Source organism: Herpailurus yagouaroundi, unplaced genomic scaffold (genome assembly GCF_014898765.1).
Source record: "Herpailurus yagouaroundi ecotype Mexico unplaced genomic scaffold, PumYag 186, whole genome shotgun sequence".
Lineage (NCBI taxonomy): Eukaryota > Metazoa > Chordata > Mammalia > Carnivora > Felidae > Herpailurus > Herpailurus yagouaroundi.
This window is the reverse complement of record NW_024412417.1, coordinates 13,231,650-13,251,414: the sequence shown is the minus strand read 5'-3', so window position 1 is coordinate 13,251,414 and position 19,765 is coordinate 13,231,650. Positions and strand designations below refer to the sequence as shown.

The following is a 19,765-nucleotide window of genomic DNA, read 5'->3' as shown; positions in this document are numbered from 1 at the left end:
GGGGTAGTTGTCATCGATAGTCTCAGGACCTGGGACTGGTCTGCAGAGTTGGCCACCTTGCACAGAATTCCCCAAAGCAGTGTTATCTTTGAATCAGAAGGATGAACCATTGTACTACAAATCTTTAAGGATATGGTATTTAAAATTCACAATTTTCAAGCACTTGTTACATATACATATATAATAACCAAGAAGAGGAGTTTGGGGGGGAAAGAGTGTGTGCTTATTTATCAATTCACTTATTTTTTTTTTTTAATTTAAGACTTAAAGACACTGGGATAAATGGGGTTAGCAGCGAGTCCTTAGACCTTCCAATCGGACATATACCACTGAGTTCTAATATGCATCCCAGCCAGGAGACAAAGGGTAATCATTTTTGCTTTGTGTTGGAAGCCATGGTTGCTGAGGCTGATTATTCACAGAAGCAAGGTAAAGCATCTCATCAATCTCAAAGTGTAGTTTGTCATCCTTTGTTACTAATGGAGTTATTAAGGACTGAAAATGCAACATTGCTTAGCAACATGCATCATGGTTATTTATTCTTCTGAGCAGCAGCAGCAGTAACTAGTCTGTCTTATAAATGTCTTAGTAGCTATTTTCATTTTCCTTTTCATTTAACATTGCTTGCATTCACTGCCATGGTATTAATCAAGGTGCTTAGACTGTGGCTTGCTGTGGGGGTGGGGCATGGGGTGGGCTTAGGTATAGTCCCTTACTATAGAGATCAGCCCTGAAAGCCGGCTATTGGTTGAATCTAGAACCAAAAGGAAATTAGGCTATAAGTAAGAAAAAGTAGTGAAAGATTCCTACAACTCTAACGTTCTCTATAAGTCTTCTTATTTTCACTGCTGGCAAGTATGTGATGGTGATGTCATCCTGTGAGATGTGGGAACTTGCTATAATACTCTTCAGACTACTTGTTTTGTTGGCTCTGGCCTTTTGGGCAATAATGAGAGTCCATAATAACCAAAAAGTGTACAGAATAATCCTTACTTCCTCCTAAGAAAAAGGTAACCGAAAAACTCCAAAGGAATAATCTTTATTTCCTCCTAATGAAAAGGTAACACCTTCACGAATAGCAGTCCCCTGCTGCTAGTGCTAGCAGTCCCCTGTCATTTACACTTCACGTGTGTGTTGGAGAATGAGTCGGTGTCTGGGGAAAATTTGATCTGGATGAACTTCTTCCAAAGCCCTCCTTTCTTCTTCAAACTGGAATAGTACCAGTACAGCTGAGAATCCTGGCATTCTTCTATTATCTCCCCTTCCTTGGCCGCCACAGTCATCCTAGCTTGGTCTCTTAAATCCTGGTGTTCTAATTTGGCTTCTGTTCTGATGACAAGCAAGAAATCCCAGTGGTTCGGGCCATCTTGTAGGAAAGACGGTCTCTGAAGAGGCTTGAGAACAGTTGTGGGAGGAAAGAGGGGCCAACCTTCTGCACGAAAACAATGGGGAAAGAATCAGTTCTCGGCTAAAAAAAAAAAAACCATCCTGGCAGGGGAGATGTTCCACTTGGGATTGTCACCCAGTGATTGATGTTGTTCAATCCCAAAATGTGTGGAGGGCTTTTGGAATTTGAATTAGTGAGCACTTTGTTTGATTCTTTGCCCTTTGTGGGGAAGGATCCTGGAATGCGTGTATCTTCTTCCCACAGCGTCTTCAGGGCTCTCCACATCCTTGGCTTTGCCTTTGCTTTGTTGTGTCCTAGAATCACTAATTAATTATGGACCCAGTTCCTTCTGTGCACTTGCTAATTGGATGTTTTGGAAAATTGCTCCAAGCTGGCTTAAATAATGAGACCATTAAATGGCTCAGAGGTGCTGGGAAAGATAAAGAGGCCATGGCCATAGGAAATCCAGCAAATATCACCCAAGATATCTGTTACCCCAGTAACCAAGGGAGATAGAACCCTGGGACAGAGGAGTTAGAGAAAAAAAATCCTCACAATGAAGTGGTGAAAGGGACAGGGTCAGCAAGAGGGGCCATTGTTAAGTAGAACATTTTCATGGAAAGAATTCTGTCTGAAGGCTGTGTTGGGTAGCAGGCCTGGCCAGCCAGTGCTGCCTATTGGGGAGGGAGGGTTCCCTGAAAACAGGAGGAAGAGTCAGGACTTTGAAGTCTGACATACTGACATCTGTGTCTGGACTCGGCTATTTACTAACTGTGGGGTTTGGAGCAAATGATTTTACCTCTCTGAGCACTCAGCTCTTCATCTGTGAAATGATAAATTATAGTACTTGTCTCATAGAATTGTGGTGAGGAGTAAGTAGGATCAAGTTGGTTGAGTGTCTAGACCACTTCCTGGCACATAGCAAACTCTCAGTACTGGCTAGCCATTATCATCATGAGGTTGTGTTTTTAATTAATGATGTAATAACAACAAAGACATTAACATAGGTAAGATACTCAGCCTGACACAGCTGAGGAAGAGTTGGCGTTAAAATATGTTGTAGGAGAATCCATATTCTTGTTCCTTCCTTTCTACTTTTTTTCTAGCCAATTTGTTTGCCCCCTTCTGCCTCCTCCTCCCTCCCCTTTGGGAGAGGAGAATAATTTAGAAATTGAGTAAGAAAAGTACGGCTGTTCAGCTGGGGGCTTTGGTTTTGGGAAGGAGGCTACCAGACCACAACTGGCCAAATAACACATGGAAATCATTCCCAAAGTACATTCTATCATTCTGTGCCACTACTTGCCATTTATACATAGGTAATTTGCAGTTCAAATTCTAGATTTTTCTCCCCCATTAGAATGTAGGCCTCCAAGATGGCAAGGATTTTGTTTCTTTTGTTCACTGTTAATTCTCTCGTGTCTAAAACTAATCTATGCACATGGTATGTGTTCAGTGAATGTTAGTTGGAAGGATAGTAGGAAGAAAGGGGAGGGAAGAAATGAAGAAAAGGGAAGAAAGAGGGGAGGGAGGAAGGAAAGACAGGTAAATGAACTTTACCCAGAGGATCTTGAGGCCAAAAAGTGGGGAAAAAAGGTGTTAGAAAGAAGACTTTCCTGGCTAGTCTAACAGGTGGACAGAGGAGGCCTATAGGTATTCGAGTCAGCAAACATTTAATGAGCATTTGTACCTGGCACTGAAGCAGATGATAGCAATGTAACAAAAAATAAGATACTATCTTTGCTACCAAGGACAGAGGTCTAGGAAGGATCCAGATGGGCTTAAATGTGATATAACTGAGATAGCCTTTGGAGTAAAGTGGATAAATTTGTGTGTTATCAGATTATAAAGGGTAGGAAATACTATCAAATATATAGGTGCTATGTTAGTTTCCTAGGGATGCCATAAGAAAGTATCACAAACTGGTGACTTAACACAATAGAAAGTTAGTGTCTCACAATTCTGGAGGCCAGAAGTCTGCAGTCAAGGTGTTGGTAGGACCATGCTCCCTCCAGAGGCTTTAGGGAAGAATATTCCCTTGTCTGTTCCCTCTCTGATAGCCTCTGGCATTCATTGGTTTATGGCAGTTTAAATCTAATCCCTACTTCTATCCACATGGCTGTGTTTCTTCCATGTCTCTGTCTTCTCCTTTTCTTTTCAGGGTGCTAGTCATATAGTTGCATCTGCAATGACCCTATTTTCAAATCAGGTCATTTTGAGATACTTTGGGTTAAGATGTCAACATGTCTTCTGCGGGCACACAATTCAACCTATAACAGTTGCTAATCTAGGATTTTAGAGACAGGGTGGAGCCTTTAAGATGACACTGGGTCTCAATATTAGGCCAGTTGATTCAGAGTAGCTCTGGGGATATCAATGTAATATTATATTATACTGATATATATATATATATATGAACATTAACACAAATGCATACATATATATGTATACATATATACATATATGTACATATTTTATATATACATACAGGCAAACACACACAGAAATTAATATTGATATGTGTGTATGTGTGGGCTCATATAAATACATATATTCTCTAGCTGCCTATTGAGAGAACCTAGAAACAAATGACACCCTGGTAGCAATGAGCACACTCAGATCCCACATCTTGGTTTCTAAATACCATTCTCCAATCAAAGAAACCAGAGGTCCTTGGAGAAATGGCTGATTATAAAGCTAAGGCAGGAAAAATGCAAGATAAATTTGGAGAATCTTGTAATGCTAGAAAGTTTGAAAGTGCTAAAAAAATTGTATTTTTTTTTTAAGAAGAGAGCATGTGAAAAGGATATAGAAGTCAACCTGAAAGTTTTCTATAGACGAAGCTGGGACATTTTGAGCAAAACATAAGTAATAATATTATTAGATTATAACTAAAAGCAAAGATCAGTATTCATGAGTTCATACTAATAGAAACAAATGATTAAATAAATAAATGGAAGAGAAGGAAATTTTTTTTTAACAGATGAATTCTAAACTGTAAGTGTAGAAGAAATGTGGGCAATAGAAAATCATCATTAGGACATCATAGCAATAATGCTGCAGGCAAGATCCACTGGTGAATCCTAAGATCAGTGGGCAAACTTTTAAGGAGAAAAGAGAATATTTGCATAGACTCAATATATCTCTCTCAAAATATTTACTAATTACTGTGGTAGTTTTAATGTTTGTCACAGATTCTTTGATAGTTCTTCATCCAGGAGGTGTAGCTTAATTTTCTTTGGGTGTAGGCTGGACTTAATGGCATGTTTCTAACAAACAGAGCATGGAAAGGAAGAGAGAAAGTTTTCAATGGGTAAACCTCACAGACACCACCTAAAGCAAGTGATGAAGGTTAATGTCACTGTTGATAAGTCATACTGATAGCATGTATCCACTAATACGATGCAGTGAGAGGGGCACTTCACCATGGTGGTATTCTTTCTCCAAATCCCTGATCCCAGGCTAATCTTGAGACAAACCCAAATTGAAGGAAAGTTTGCACAATACTTGACCTCTTCTAAAGTGTCAAAGTCATGAAAAATAAGGAAAGACCAGAAGCTGTCACAACTTGGAAGAGGCTCAGAAAACCTCATGACAAAATACAGTGTGGTATCCTAGGCTGTATCTTAGAACAACAACAAAATAATGAAAAAAACCTGAGGAAATCCAAATAAAGCCTGTAGTTTACTTAATGGTACTGTACCAGTATTAATTTCTTGGTTTTGATAACTACACCATGGCTGCGTAAAATGTTAGCAATAGCTGGGTAAGAGGTATATGGGAACTGTCTGTACATATGACTTTGCAACTTTTCTGTGAACTAAAATTATTCTAAAATAAGACATTTTTCCCCCAAAGAAAACATTTTAAAAGAGGGCTCTGAGAAAAGGACTCTATAGCAATATTATCAGTTTGCCCTAGTGACAGACAATTCTCTACTTACGTCACTTCCTCTGGCTCTTTTGCCTGGAGGGGATACAACAATTAGCTCCACCTTTTGGCTGAATCCCCCCCAAATCCTCACACTGGTCTCCAGGTCCTGATAAAGTCTTCCCCACCACCTTATATTGCCTCTCTGATTTTACCTCCTGCTACTCTCTTAAATCTAGCTAGATATAATCAGGAATAGGTAAGACTTGGGTGTCAGAAAGACTCATTTGGCAACAATAATGTGGTAGAAGGATTTAGAATGAGAAAACTTTGGGCTTCCAGTTCTAGTTCTGCTACTATTCACTGGGATGCCACTAACTAAATCATGTGACCTCCTTGGGCTTTTTAGCTTCTAAACTGGAAGGATTGTATCAGAGCGCTTTTAATTGTAAATCACTGGTAATGTGATCCTTGGCTATAGCAGGATATGAATTTGATTTATCCATTCAGAAACATTTCTACATATTTTTGTCCCTGGTGTGAAATTGTGAATCCCATTCTGGGTAACAGCTGCATTCCCAGCCTCTGCCTTGAGCTCAGGGCTTTGCAAGGAAGGAGGAAGTATGGCCAGAAGCTGACATCACGCCATGTTCTTCTTAGTTTCAAATCATTTCCATCAGACAGCGTTTCCCAAGCTTTAGTCACCCATGTCCCATCTTCCTGATTTTTACTGTGTACACATTCCATCTATACCATTTTCTACTTAGTATCTTTCTTTAAAACACCCCCTCTTTGTATTTGAACTACCTTTGCCCCAAGCAGTAATAGTGGTGAACTTGCGGATTTGATATGCCAACTCTATTTTTTATAATGCACAATACAAGCAAACAACTGAAATCTACCACAACTATGCACTGCCTACAGTTGCCTCAAGTAACACTAGTGTTATGCATTCCACACTTTGGGAAACACCTCCATGAAGGGGAGGGGTAGGGCCCTGGAGATTTCACTGTTGTCAGTGTCCCTCCTCCAGTGATCTTAGAGCTTGGGAAGATATAAAAAGCCATTCCTTTCAATGAAACTATTGGGGATCCCATTCTAAGACATTGGGGGTTGTTCACTTTATTTTGGCTTGGAATGAAGTACAGAAGTGACTAAGCCTTCCCTCTGAGGAAGACACCCAAAGAAGCAGGAAGGAGGAAACAAAGGTATTTTGTTGACTTAAAAGATGGGAATGAATGGCATAGGAAAGGAATGGAGAGAAAGTAATTAACTGGAATAAGATAAAGTAGCAGGAAAACAAAGGGGTGGTGGGAGAAAATACTGGAGGAAAAAACAGTTGCTCAAGGAAGCAGAGGATAAAATGAAAGGTGAGGGACTTTGTAGAGATCCTCTTTTTTTCTCTCAGACTCTCATTCATGATGTGAGAACTGATTAGATACATTTGAGGGTCAACTTGAATGGCCAAAGAAATAGTATTCCTCAATAAACTTGCTGTAAGTGGGATCATGCTCTGAACATGTGAGCTCCTCCTTGACACATGGCTTTGGCAGGAAAGATGGATTTAATACTACCAGACAGAAGGAGCTAGAAAAGTCTAGATTTTCTCTAGCATCCTTTCACACTTAATAAAGAGAGGGAAGGACATTTGTTGGCCTTTCTCATAATACAGATCTGATGTATTCAAACACACATGTGCAAGGGTTAGTCATATTTGAAGAGTAAATACATTTTTTAAAAAATCTGAATTCCAGAGGATTAAAATATCTGTGTTTGGGAACATCTCCCCTGGCACACAGCTGAAGTAAGTGCCTGCAGATGGTCACAGCCCTGTTGTGTGTGCGCGTGTGTGTGGGTGCATGGTGTCGGGGTCCAACACACATTGCACTGGACTCCTGTAAAAGCTGCTGAGTCCTAATACCATAGAATTTTGTTTGCGGGGTTAGAGGGGTATGTTAAGAGCCAAATCAACTGCGCAAAAGGCCAATCAGGAAAAATTTCTGTGTTGCTTTGTATTTTTCCAGATTCTTCTATTTAAAAATAGTGCTCTCTCAGAGGGAGTGCTGATACGGTTTCTATCCTTTCTAAAAGAGGACAGGAACTGAGAGGCTCTGAGGATACTGGGTATGGTTCATACATTCAAGAAAACAGAGTCAGCCACAAGACAAGAAGCTCTTTGTTAAGTTGAGCCAAGAATGCTATTGATTACTCTTTCCTGAGATGAAATTAGGAAAAACCTAAGAATTAAATTGCTCTCAAAGTACGTGAAATGTAGCCTCATATACTGTTCTTCCAAAACCTCAACTAGGATATTTATAATAAGGTTTTGGTTTCTTTCCAGAACTTGAGAGAACACTCATTTGAAATTACGTTTTCTGGTCAATTTCTGCCAGATGTTCTTTAGATAACTCAGGAAAACTTTTTTCTTTCTTTTTTTCCTCTTTTGGTCAGAGAACCGTACCTGGAAGTTCCCTTTCCTCTCTCCCTATTGATTATTTATTTTCTCTTTTACATTTTATACTTGGCTCTTTTTAGAGGCAGACCCATGGACAGAGTCTTATTTCTCCAGGCCTTTCCCCTCCAAAAGGAGAGAGAGTGCGAGAGCGAGAGACATAGAACGAACATGCCCAAAAGTGCTTTTGCATATGCCTTGACTTTTCAGAATTTTCAAGACTATGTCAAGGCTTTGACCAAGTCAGACCTTTGTATAGAGCCTGTGAATCTCAGCAGCACCATGGTGAGTCAGCCTTTTCCAGAAGAGCATTCATCACATGGTATGGGCCACTGAGTTAATGTGCCTCTGACAGCTTAGCTCACGGACCTTGGCTAGATCCTGGAATGCTTCAAACAAAGTAACAAGTTAGATCATCAGACCACCAAAAAAAAAAAAAAAAAGTAGATTCTTTCATGTGATTTTGATTCTTGTTTATTTCTTATGAACTTTACATAAACAAAGTGATTTGTAGAGAGTACAGATACAACCAAATCAAAGTTGAAGAGAATCTCCTGAGATAAAGCAGAAACTGTGGAGAAAATGTTTACTTATTAGGTATTTGTTCTGCCTGTCCTCCAAAACCCTCATTTCCAACACCGATTTCTAGTGGGAAAAAGAGTCATTGTTCTTTAGACCTAAGCCATGGAAGCAATCATATTTCTGATGGGAAAGATGTTTCTTAAGTATATGAATTGAGGAGAGTTTGGGGAGTCTGAGTTGAAAAGATCAAGACATCCAATTTAGCCTTCCTTTCTCCTTGTGAATAAGCGTTGTGCCCATGCTGATGACCTGGTGTATTTTCTGGTTTTAATTTCCTGAATTTTTGAATGGTAAAAAAACATATTATGATGTCTGTTTCCTAGGAACAGAAACACAAGTGACTACTTGAGAAATTTGATACAGAGAAATTTGGTTTGAAGCTTGTGGAAAAGATGCATGAAAGCCCAATAAAATGCTGTTCTTCTTCATATCTGGTCTATCATGATTTGATGAGGTTATTCTTTGTAGCCTGGTCCTGAATAATGTTATAACTAATATGTAAGTGGGTGGATTACTTGAATACTATTGTGCTATCAATGCCTGGCATTTTGGCCACTGCACAGATAGGACATGTGAAACTTAAAATATATGTGTGGACTGTGGTTTAAGTCTTTGATGGAAACAGTGTCTTTTGAGCCTACATTACTACAAATTAGTATATGATGCTGCCTGGGGCAAGAGTACAGATGGAAGCCTGAGCTGGCGGCCCCTCACCTTCTCTTCCCGTCCCATCTCTAGCCCCTCCAACAGACCTCCCATGCAAGCATGTTGTGTCAGTTTCTTGCAGCTGCTGTAACAAATTGCCACAAACTTAGTGGCTTAAAATAACCCCAGTTTATTATCTTGTCATATTCTGAAGGTCAGAAGTCTAAACTCAAGTTCTTAGCAGGGCTTCTTCCTTCTGGAGGTCCTGAGGGAAGAATCTATTCCCTTGCCTCCTTTAGCTTTTAGAGGCCGCCTTCATTCCTTGGCTTATGGCCCCCTTCATCTCATCATTCCAACCTCTTGTCCTCATCACATTTTCTTCTACTGACTCTGATCCTCCTGCCTCCCTCTTATAAGAACTCTTGTGATTACATTGGGCCCATTCAGATAATCCAGGGTAGTCTTTTCATCCTAAAATCCTTAACTTCTTTGTATCTGTACCATGTAAGGTAACATATTCACAGGTTCTAGGAAGTAGGATGTGGATTTCTTTGGGGGCGGGGAGTCTACCACATATGTGAAATTTCTAGTCCTGCATTTTCCAGCACCATCTTTACATCCCAACACACACACACACACACACACACACACACACACACACACACACACAGCTGTCCTGCCTGCCCTTAAGAACAGCAGCAGCACTGCTATTCTTTTTTTTTTTAATATATGAAATTTATTGTCAAATTGGTTTCCATACAACACCCAGTGCTCATCCCAAAAGGTGCCCTCCTCAATACCCATCACCCACCCTCTCCTCCCTCCCACCCCCCATCAACCCTCAGTTTGCTCTCAGTTCTCAACAGTCTCTTATGCTTTGGCTCTCTCCCACTCTAACCTCTTTTTTTTTTTTCCTTCCCCTCCCCCATGGGTTTCTGTTAAGTTTCTCAGGATCCACATAAGAGTGAAACCATATGGTATCTGTCTTTCTCTGTATGGCTTATTTCACTTAGCATCACACTCTCCAGTTCCATCCACGTTGCTACAAAAGGCCATATTTCATTTTTTCTCATTGCCACGTAGTATTCCATTGTGTATATAAACCACAATTTCTTTATCCATTCATCAGTTGATGGACATTTAGGCTCTTTCCATAATTTGGCTATTGTTGAGAGGCAGCACTGCTATTCTGCCCTTGGGAGAAGGGAGAAGGGCCCCAGGCAAGGGCTCACACAGGTCCTCGAAGTGGCTCAGACCAGTTGAACAGGAAATTCTGGGATCATTGGCTGAAATGTAGTCTAGACTTAGGAGAAGGTCAGTGCAAAGTTGATGTGGGCACATGCCCTTGGCTTGTGGATTCCTTGACCCATGAGGAGGAATGCAGACAGAAGAAGGCCTCTAAAGTTTGAGGCTCAGAGCAGGGGCCAGTCTTGCCTTCAGCAGCCAGATGGGTGACATAACTGAATGTGTGGAGGTGGATGGTGGTAACATGGAGACCATCTGCCCCTTCTAAAGGAAGCAGCACAAAGGGGCCCAGTGTGGTTGCATCTTTTAATTCTTTTGGACAAAGGTAGAAATCTTTTTTTTAATTTTAAACACTGTGCAAGAAAAAAAAGTGCACAGGAGCCCCTCAGCTCTCCAATCTGCAACTGCCCTCTAGTTAAAAAAGTACAGACTGCCAAGGAATAGACAACACTACATCATATGAGTGAACAGTGAATGTCAATGCTAAGTTCAGAGGTGATGCATTAATTAAATTACTCAAAGCTGGAAAATCTGTCCTTAATTGTGTCACAGTGCCCAACAGTCACATCAGAAATTTAGCTGGAAGATCAAATGACAATATTAAGATAAATATTAATGAAATGGCAACAAACTGGTGATGCCTTCAATTTGGCATAAACTTTTTCCCATTATGAATTTCAGGGAGAAAAAGTCTATAAATTAAAACTCCAGAGTTAAAGTCCAACAGAATTAAGGTCCAAAATCAAAAGCACTTGCCCTTGAGAGTTAAAGTCCAAAGAAATCAAAGTTCTAATCATTAAGGTTTAAAATTACTTCAGTTCAAAATTAATTCAGAAATTTCTGAGACATTACCTCACAGTCATTTAGTCTTTCAACAAATAATTATTGAGCTTTTCCAATGTGCCAGGAACTGTGTTAGTTACTCAGGATAGAGCAGTGAACAAAACACAAAAAATCAGTCCCTTATGGAGTTTGTATCTAAGATAGTGAAACTTGCAAAAGTGCATGAGCAGGCATTTGAACATATGGATCTGGAGTTTAGGGGAGAGGGTCCAAGCTGGAGATATAAATCTGGTGACTATCAGTATATAGATTTTTATTTAAAGCTATGAGACTGGATGAGAAAATCTTAATTTTTGTTTCACCAGAATCCAGTAAGTCTATCATCTACCATACTGGAGATCATAACCTGTGAACTCAAATTTAATGGGAAAAATACATACCCACTATCACCATCAGAAAGAGGAGGGGTAAGGGAGAGAGTGAGAGAGATCCCCACAGGGATAAACCCTGTATTCCTAAGCATATGCTGAGAACGTATAAGAGTGTGTGCTTCCTGTAGGCAGTTAGCATCCCAAAGAGAAAAAAAAAAAAAAAAAAGAGTAAATCAGGGCTAAGGCTACACATGCCTACTTTCTATTTTCAAAGCTTAGATTTGTAGAAAACACTGCTTCTCCCCTAGGACAGTGAGGCAGGGAGGAGAGAGGCTAGGAATATTCCTCCAGAAGTCCTTCCATACACATCAAGTCAGAAGAAGAGGGATTTGACCTCCATACTCCAAGCCCCCAACAAACACAATAGGAAAGGAAATTCAAACCATAGTATTTGGTTGATTGTTTGATGTAAGTCTCTCTGGCAACAATGATAAAAAGTTTCATTGGTTAAGATGGAATTAGGAACAAGCAAGCTTTCATTCTTCAAAATCTCTCTTATTCTGGAAAATCAAGAACTGGGTGTGGAGTATTGATGCCTATCATCTTATATGGACATGTGTACAGGTCTGCCAATGATCAAGGAGAACCCAGGAACCCCTGTCTTGCTTGAGTCCTTGAGTCACAAAAGCTTCTGGGAGGGACTGAGTTATACTACTCTAACCAATCTTTGTGACAAACCCTTGAATGATTCTATTTGGAGTCCTCCATTCGCTATAGGTAAAGATTACAAGTACTCCTTGTCCCTCTAGGAAATTACAACAATCCTATCAGGTCATATACAATATTGGTTTTCTTGTCAAATCTTTATAAAGAAGCCATTTCTTGTTATCTTAAAATGCCTAGCTCACCTGTCTCCTGTTTGCCCCCTTTCTTCCATCAGTATCTAAGAGTGCAGTATTCCATGCAGGTGTTCATAATTAACTCCATTCACCCTAATCAGCACTGGCATTTCAGCACCTAATATGCACGGTGGTTCTTATTGGTCATGGTTCTGTTTGCTTGTTGGTTGTTGATATTCGTGTATGAAGAGTAGATACATTTTCACTCGCTGTGTTAGCCTCTTGTAAAGAGACTGGAACACTTAGAATTGCCTTCACAAGTGACTTGAAGCAAAACTGAACCACCATATGGCAGTAGTAGACTTGCTTCATGTGTCTTATAAGGTTGATTGAGATTGAGATTACAGTATGTGAAAATGCTTTCAAAAATATATAATACTGCCTAATTTAAGGGGGGCATTCTGATTGTTGATGAACATAGTTCAGTTTTCTGTCTTCCTGCATGTTAGAGTTACCTCAATCGCCTCAAAATGCTTTTGTGTTTTTCAAAGCATTTAATGGCTACCTTACATGATATTAATACATGTGGAATGATAAGGAATTTAATTCCATTTCTATGGAGGAACAGGAACGTGCCTTCTTAAGGTGTTATCCCTAAATTTCCAAACCCTATTTATTTTAAGAATACCCACCACAGACTGCAATGCTAGCCTAAATCCTCCTGGCTGGTGGGAAGAAGCAGATGATAGAGGAAGCCTGTTTTTTTTTTTTTTTTTTTTTTTTTTTTTAAGTGAGAAACATAGTTTTAAGACATTTCAAAAAAAAAGGGGGGAGAAAATCCAATCTTTCTAAAAATTCAAAGCAAGTCTTTGGCAGAGGCAAAGCCGACAAATGGAAAGAAACTTCATTCCTACAGTTACGGAACCAATATCCAGATTGAGTGAATAAATCTGGTTGGTCACAGAAAAACCTCAGAGTTGAGAAAAAAAATAGTCACGAATGACAGACATGCTTCATTCTTCCAAATCACACCTCACATTCTGATGAAAGGTGATGAGAAGGCTATTGGAGTGAGGGGTGTTTGGGGAACCTTGGTGGGAATTTTGAGAAGCCAAGCATGGGCTGGTGGAGTAGCGGGCTCCAGGGGCAGCCTGCCTGGATTCCAGCTCAACACCACTGACGAACAGCTATGAGGACTTACAGACTTGACCTTCCTTCCTGTGCCTTCACTTTCTCATCTATAAGGTGAGAACAGGAGCTCCTGCCATATCAGGTTGTGAAGATTTAAGGAAATAATATGGAAAAGTTTTAGCAGAGTACTTGAGAAATAGCAAATGCTTCATAAACATCTATTATTAATGGCTTTTAAAAAAAGAAGTATGAACTACCAGAGAGAGCTGGAAAAATTTTAGTCATTTGGCGTTAATCTCAGGGAGCCAGACATGTGACCAGACTTTGACTCTTCCCAAAATACTGAAAGGATTTTCTACTTGTCCCTGTTAGGGAAAACTAATGTTAAAATAAACACTAAGTCACAGTAGTCAAAGTTATGAGAAGTGTGCAAAGCTGTACTTGGGTATTTCTCATTTTAAAAATGTTTATGCAAATTGTGTTCCTTCTTATTATGCTATTAGAAATTAACCACTAGTTAATATTTGCTTGTAATTTGAATAGATTACTTTTAGAAAAAGTACAGTAAAGTACATGCTAAACATTTTCTAACGTTTGTCCAAGACTTAGAAAAGTCAAGCCTAAGCATGGCTTCGTGGATCATAATTAAGAAAACACTATTCATTTGGAACCAGCTACCAAGTTATAGGCTCTGTGCCTAAGGCCTCAAAAGGATAACTTGGTTAGGAGAAATCCACGAAGTCCCAGAAAATGTCACAGTTGCAGAGTAGTGCATTAATTAGTATATAGATATACTTTAACCTACCTAATAATTGTTTCTGAACAACTAACTGTGTCTACAACAAATCTATAAATTATAAAATCATTTACCTATTAACTTACATTATAATATCTGTGAAACATCGTTTCCGATTGAATCTAATTCATAGTAATTTCTAATTCTTTGTCAGATGTGGTAATTAAAAGCCTGTGAAAGAATACTTTGTGGTGTTAGGAAATACAGTCTTGTTTACTAGTTAAGGACAGCCTGCTGATGAATCCTTCTGCAAATTTAAGGAATTTTTTTGGTAATGAAAGTTATATAATTATGAGATAACAAGGGGTTATAAGTTCTCTGAGAGCAAGGATTATGTCTTCTATCTATCACAGAACCTTACAGTGAAAAAATACAGCAAAAGCAGTTCTGAGGGGGGATGTTTGTAGCAATAAATGCTTACATTAAGAAGCAAGAAAGTTCTGGGGCGCCTGGGTGGCTCAGTCGGTTGAGCGTCCGACTTCGCTCAGGTCACGATCTCACAGTCCGTGAGTTCGAGCCCCGCATCAGGCTCTGTGCTGACAGCTCAGAGCCTGGAGCCTGCTTCAGATTCTGTGTCTCCCTCTCTCTCTGGCCCTCCCCCCATTCATGCTCTGTCTCTCTCTGTCTCAAAAATAAATAAATGTTAAAAAAAAAAAATTAAAAGAAGCAAGAAAGTTCTCAAATAAGCAACCTAACTTTATACCTCAAGGAACTAGATAAAGAAGAATGGAGCCCAAAGTCAATAGAAAAAAAAGGAAATAAAAAGATTGGAGGGGAAAGAAATGAAATAGAGATTAAAAAAAAAACAATAGAAAAGATCAATGAAACTCAGAGCTTGTTTTTTAAAAGATAAACAAAGTTGAAAAACCCTTAGACTAAGAAAAAAAGAGAATACTCAAAATCAGAAACAAAAAAGGACACATTACAATTGATAACACAGAAATACTAAGGATCATAAGAAACTCTCTATACAATTATACATCAACAAATTAGATAACCTAGCAGAAATGGATATTTTTCTAGAAATATACAACCTACCAAAACTGAATCTTGAACAAATAGAAAATCTGATCAGACCAATTACTATTAAGGAGATTGAATTAGTAATCAAAAACCTTCCAACAAAGAAAAGTTCAGGATCAGATGGCTTCATTAGTGAATTCTACAAAACATTTAAAGAATAATAATACCAATCCTTTTCAAACTTTTCCAAAAAAATAGAAGCGGAGGGAACACTTCCAAACTCATTTTATATGAGGCCAGCATTACCCTGATGCCAAAACTAGACAAGGACTATAAGAAAAGATAATTACAAGCTAATATCCCTGATGAATAGAGATGCAAAAATCCTTAACAAAATGTTAGCAAACTGAATTCAACAGACCATTAAATTATACACCATGATTAAGTGGGATTTATTCCTGGAGTGCAAGGATGGTTCAGTATTTGCAAATCAATCAATATGATACACCCCATTAACAAAATGCAGGATAAAAATCATAGGATTACCTCAGTAGATACAGAAAAAGCATTTGACAACATTCAACATTCATTTATGATAAAAATTCTCAATAAAGTGGGTAGTGGGGGAATGTACCTCAACATAATAAAGCCATATGTGACAAGCCCATAGCCAACATTATACTGAGTGTGAAAAGCTGAAAGCTTTTCCTCTAAGATCAGGAACCAGGCAAGGATGTCAATTCTTGCCACTTTTATTCATCATAGTACTAGAAGTCCTAGCCAGAGCAATCAGGCAAGAAAAAAAAAGTCATTCAAACTGTAAAGGAAGATCTATTTGCACATGATGTGATATTATATATAGAAGACCCTGAAGACTTCACCAAAAAACTGTTAGAACTAATAAAGAAATTTAGTAAAGTTGCTGATACAAAATCAATATACAAAAATCAGTTGTGTTTCTATACACTAACAGCCAACTATTGGAAAGAGAAATTAAGAAAGCAATATAATTTACAATTGCATCCCCCCAAAATTAATATTTTATATTAATAGGAATAAATTAAACCAAGGAGGTTAAATAGCTGTACACTGAAAACTATAAGACATTGATGAAAGAAATTAAAGAAGACATAAATAAGTGGAATGATGTTCTGTGCTTATCAGTTGGAAAATTAATATTGTTAAAATGTCCATACCAGCCAAAGCAACCTAGTGAGTCAGTGCAATCCCTGTCAAAATTCCAGTGGCATTTTTCTACAGGAAAAAAAAAAAAAATCCCATCATGGAATGAAATAGGCCAGACAGAGAGAGACAAGTACTGCATGGTATCAATTGTATTTGGAATCTGAAAAAAAAAAATTTTTGAACAAATGAAAACAGGAGAATGGAGGTAGGACACACACACACACACACACACACACACACACACACACACACACGTGTAAATATGTGAGGTGAGGGGATGTGAAAATCCCTTCACGATTTATACATATACCAAATCATCTGTGTATTCATAAAAGTTAGTTGTTTTATAAACAGTCTATACAAGTTAAAACTTTAAACAAATATGAAATAAGTATGGAAATAATACCAAGAAATAGACCTTTGAAACTAAAAAAATAAATAATTAAAAATAAACCTGAGCATCCATTTCTTGAGTGTATCTGTTAGGATAGACTATATTATGCTGCTATGAAAAACAGTGCCCCAAATCTCAGTGGCTTACCACAGATAAAGTTTATTTCTCACCCGTGTGAAATCTATCATGGGTCCAGGTGACTCTCCTGGGTAGCGAATTCATGTGTTGGCTCGGTATTCCAGGCTGCTCCTCATCTTATGGAAACTTCTTATCAGCATATGCTTCCAAGGAAAGATAAAGTTGGAGGATCTCATATTGCCTATCAAATGATCTGGCTTAGAAATTACATATATCACTCTGCTCACAGTCCATTGGCTAGACCTAGTCATGTCCTACTTAGCAGCAGCAAGAGAATTTGGTATTACCGTCCTATGTGTCTAGAGGAGAAAAAAAAGCCAGATATAGGGGATTAATAGAAGTTTCATGTTACCAAACCCAACAGTTAGGATCATACTGAATTCTCTTTCACTTACTACATAGGATCAATCACATAGACAAGTGTCATTGCTACCCATCCCCTCTAAATATATCTCCTTCAGTCATCTCTTTATTTTATCCCCGTCACCACTGCCTTCATTTTGGCCCTTATTTCACCTAAATTACAACAATAATTTCTTAGTAGGTGCACCTGCCTCTCATTTGGTTCTATTCCCATCCACTCTTTAACTGCCTCCAGGGAGATGTAGAGTGTTTGAGTGGCTCCCATCTCCTTCATTATAAACTCTCTTCCCTCAGTGTGACCTTTCATGAGCTGACTCATGCAGACTTGCCTGCCCAGCTTCATTTCTCATCACTTTCCTAACCTACTCTAGCCAGACCCAGTAGCTAGAAGATCTTGAATGAAGCCATGTGTATTCCTTTCCCATCACTTTGCACCTGCCATTTTCTCTATTAGGGTTACCAGTCCCCTCTGATTCTGCCTGTCACCCATCCTTCATGTTCAGCTTGAGCACTGTCTCCAGGTGTCTTCTCCAACCACTCCCCCTCATCCCCAGAAGCCTCTTCGGGAGGCTCAGACTCATGTTTCCAAGGCACTCTGTGCTGACCTTCAACCCATCCCACTCTCACTGCTCTGCTTGTGTAGGACTTGCCAGTCTCCCAGTTGTACCAGCTCAGTATCCCCCGTACTAATAGTACTTGGTACATCGAGGTACTCATTCAGGCTTGCTGTATAAGGTGAATGAATGAATGTTGTAAATAACTAAAAGAATGACTCAGGTACCCAGTCTTAATCTAGTATGTTGTGAATTTTTTTTTTTAAGCCATATGATGTTGTATCAAAACATGCTGTTACACTCCAGGATAATAGCTGTGCTAGCACCCTGCATTTAAACATCAGGTCCGTGTATTCTTTGGTGGCAGACTGGAAAACCTATGTTTATTCAGTAGGAAAATACAGTTTTCAATTTAAATAAACTATTGATTGATTGCTGGTCTTGTGCTAAATTGAATGAAACGTCAAGAATAAGAAAAGGCTTACTGGAGAGACCAGGGAAATTAGTGGCAGAGGAAGACACAGGTTGAGGGGAAATGGAACGGCAGGGAGTTGGAGAGAAAAGGTAAATGGGAAGTAGAAAAGGGAGTGTAGGAGCTTCCTGCCCATACGCTTCAGGACTGCAGTTCTCCCACCAAATGCTGTCTGGTATCTTAGGTTGCAAATAACTGAACTGTTTGAAACCAGGTTGGAAGTAGAGTGTCTCCAGGCTCGTCATCATGAGAATCAGTTGATCTGTTTAAAGGAAGTTTCTCGTGCCCAGGGACCAACACCCGTCTCGGGGCCGACAGCTTGTGTATACTCCAAGTCCAGACCTCAGAGGGACCCCCAAGCAGCAGCTGCTCCCCTAGCTCAACCCACTCACAGAGACCTCTGCACAAGGGAATGCTTTTATCTTTCTGAGTAAGCTGCAAGTAAGAACTAAAGGTTACATTTTTTTAATGTGCTTTATATTTCTCATCTTGTGGGGCTCAAGCTGGGTTTTGGGTCAAAGTAGATGTTAAGCCTCTGACTTTCAATCCTCGAAACAGCAGTCTTTCCTAAAAGTCCCTTTTTGCTTCTTTGTGTCTCTTGGGGTGACCTGTAGGTCAACCAGGCCTCTCCCATGACTTCCAGTGTGCAAGTGTTAGTGTTTCTAATGGGTTTGGTTTTCTTAACTTCACACTGGGTTGGTGGAAAGGAGTTTAAATGGGATGTCGGGGTCCCCTGGGGAGGTTTAACAGTTGAAGTTCATTGTCTTCTTGGGAAGAGAGGAAGCTATGGAGCTGTTCCTTTTTTGCCTGTTAGCAGAGAACGAGTACCAGCTCTCCATCCAGTGCACCTGACTTCACACTGTCTCCCACCCAAACCTGCAGAATAACTTAGTTCAGTCCAGATTCAAACATTTAAACAATTACCTGTTTCCGTTCTCTGTTTCAAAACTGCCCAAGTCTTGTGGATGATTATTAAGACCAGTAAGAAATACATTCTTACCAACTTAAAACCTCATTTCCGTATAAAATCACCAGATTTTAGTGCTGGGATATTTAAGTCTCTCTGTCTTCTATGCACTGCCACCAGATATGTCATACTGAGGGTCCTCGTTTATCCCCACCTGTTTTATAGAATCTCTTACTCCAAAATGTCTTTCCATCCTGGTGAGCTTAAGTCTGAGTGAGAAATTTTAATGTATCTGCCATCCAGAAGGTTCCAAAGCTGGCCCAGGCAGGTTTTCTTGGGCTATGTTTTCTAGAAGTTTTCTTTTCTTTTCTTTTCTTTTTTCTTTTCTTTTCTTTTCTTTTCTTTTCTTTTCTTTTCTTTTCTTTTCTCTTTTCTTTTCTATCTGCTTCTTTCTTTCTCTTTCTTTCTTTCTTTCTTTCTTTCTTTCTTCTTACTGTTGGTATTTTTTTTTTTAATTCAAGTTAGTTAACATACAGTGTAGTCTTGGCTTCAGTAGAGCCCAGTGATTCATCTCTTACATGTGACACCCAATGCTCATCCCAAAAAGTGCCTCCTTAATGCCTGTCACCCATTTAACCCATCCCCCACCATCCTTACCTCCAGGAACCCCCAGTTGGTTCTCTGTATTTAA

The 19,765-nt window shown here is 39.2% G+C and overlaps 1 protein-coding gene across 2 annotated transcripts in view; it reads left to right on the top strand.

The window, feature by feature from the left end:
* The window catches only part of NCALD (neurocalcin delta), a 274,929-nt gene that overhangs the window by 125,735 nt on the left and 129,429 nt on the right, over positions 1 to 19,765 (top strand). The window lies entirely within an intron of this gene.